We start from the raw sequence: 2,500 nt of genomic DNA, 5'->3' as shown, positions 1-2,500 counted from the left end.
AGGGGGCTTGGGTACTGATCATTTGTTGGGTTCGAGTCCGGCTCAAACTCCTTTGTTCCTTTGGTGGCTGCAACCTCACCTTATGAGCTAAGGATGGGGGGTTGGGGGAGCCTATAGTCCTATCTGCTGATTCATCATGAACCATTGCCTGGCCCTCTTTGGTCCTAGCTTGGCTGGAGAAGGGGACTTGGGCACTGATCTTATGTATCTTTGGTCATTCTCTAGTTCATTGCCCTGGTTGATAGGGCAATGGCACTGTCCCTTTACTCTGCCATTCATGAGCGGCCTTTAAATCTTTAAATTGACTCCATTTAAAGGTAATGACATAACAAAGCGTTTTTAATTTAATTTTTTAGGATTTTGGTGTAATTCAGTCTTTTTGATTTGTGAAATACGTTATTATTATTATTATTATTATTATTATTATTATTATTATTATTATTATTATTATTATTATTATTATTATTATTGTAGTAGTAACAAATAAAGCTGTATTTACATTTTTATCAGCAATTACTCATTATTTGAATAATCCCTGATATACCAAAGCTACTGAAACCGTAAAAAAGTGTACCTATAAAATAGGGTTTAGTTGGGAAGTCAACACCACAAGGTCGTTACTTAAGGTAAACTGCGATAACGCCAGATGTGGAGTTTATTACCCGTAGACTATGGAGGTTACACGCAGGAAGAGCTCTTTTGATTAAATTCAAACATTTATTACCTTAGCTCTGAACGACAGAAGGAAATCAAATTGATTACCTCCGCTAACGAAGTTGGAAGGAGGTTATGTTTTACCCCCTGTTTGTGCGTGTTTTTGTTTGTAAACAGCTTCCTGACCACAATTTTAATTGTAGATTAATGAAACTTGCAGGGATTAACTGTTATGTAAAACGCTGGAATTGATTAAATTTTGGAAGGTTGAGGTCAAAGTTCAAGGTCAGGGTCAAGAAAAATGTCCAATACAGGTAATAAGCCATAAGTTTGGACATCGTTGTCACAGAGACTTCAAAGATGGTTCATATTTGAGTGTATGAAAATTCACGCCAATTATTACATGCTAAGGTCACAGGTCAAGGTGAAGGTCAAGCTAAAAGTCGAAAAATAAGCTGCCGTGGCGGAGGTCTGCGCTCTGCTGAGTGCTCCTCTAGTTGATTGAGTGTTCTCTGGCGTAACAACAATTTTGTGGTTGTTGGGGGGGGGTTGTAATTCTAGAGTAATTGAATACCGATTGTGAAGAAAATCTGAATAAATTGGAGCCTGGAATAGATATAAAGAAGAAAAATTGAAAAAAAGAAAAATTATTTGAAAATTTTCCTAAAAAAATTAAATATCTTTTTCAGGGGTAAGCTTGGCTGATTGGAATAAGAAATGAAGAAGAGGGATTTTTAAAGTTTATAATCATTCGAGTACTAAATCCAAAAAATAAAAAATGAAATACCAATAGCAGAAAAAAATAGAAAAATCCTGATTGATTAGAACATTAGAATACAAAAAAAAAAAAGAGAAAGATTTGCAAAATCATTATTATTCAAATATGTAAAACAAAAATGGAATATCGATGTCAAAATAAATCTTGATTGATTGGAACTGGATGTGAATCCAAAGGATAAGAAGTTTTAAAAGAAAATCGAAAATATCTATTCTAGTCTTTCCCATGTCGGAGCCCTTGGGCTTAAAGCATCTTGCTTTAAAACAAAAATGTTTAAAGGCCGTTCATGAATGGCAGAGGACAGGAACAGTGACATCGCCCTATCGAGCAGGACAATGCCCTAGTGAGTGACCATATATACATATGATCAGCGCCCAAACCCTCTCTCCACCCAAGCTAAGACCAAGCAGGGTCAGGCAATAGTTGCTGGTGGCTTTAGGCTCCCTAAAACCCCCATCATCGTTTGCTCACAAGGATTGTGAGGTTGCAGCGACCAAAGAAACTAACGAGTTTGAGAGGGACTCGAACCCCAGTCTGGCGTTCACCAGTCAGGGACGGTACATCGGCCACCACACCCCCTAGGGTTATAGCTTACCTGTTGATGATAATAGTACAGAATTCAAATGAATGCTCGAAGTAGCTAAGTAGGCAATAGATGGCGCCATGTGTCTTAAATGTGGAATTATATGTCCTGCACATGTCCATTTATTTTTCTTACATGTCGTTAGAATATCCCCTACTTTAGTCTGCTCTCGTATCCATGTTGCTCCTTTTCTGTCTCTTGGTGTTATTTTCATCATTATACTTTCCATGGCTTTCTGAGATGTAACCCATTTATGCTCTAAGGTTTGGGAAGGCTCCAAGTTTCTGATGCATAAGTTACTACCTATAGGACTATCACATGAAATACGTTGAGTTTTAGAGAAAGGGACATTTTACTTTCCACAATCTCATTTTAGTTACCAAATGTTCTCCGTCCCATATATATATATATATATATATATATATATATATATATATATATATATATATATATATATATATATATATATATATATATATATATAT

Source organism: Palaemon carinicauda, chromosome 29 (assembly GCF_036898095.1).
Source record: "Palaemon carinicauda isolate YSFRI2023 chromosome 29, ASM3689809v2, whole genome shotgun sequence".
Taxonomy (NCBI): Eukaryota; Metazoa; Arthropoda; class Malacostraca; order Decapoda; family Palaemonidae; genus Palaemon; species Palaemon carinicauda.
Note: the sequence above shows the minus strand (reverse complement) of the source record.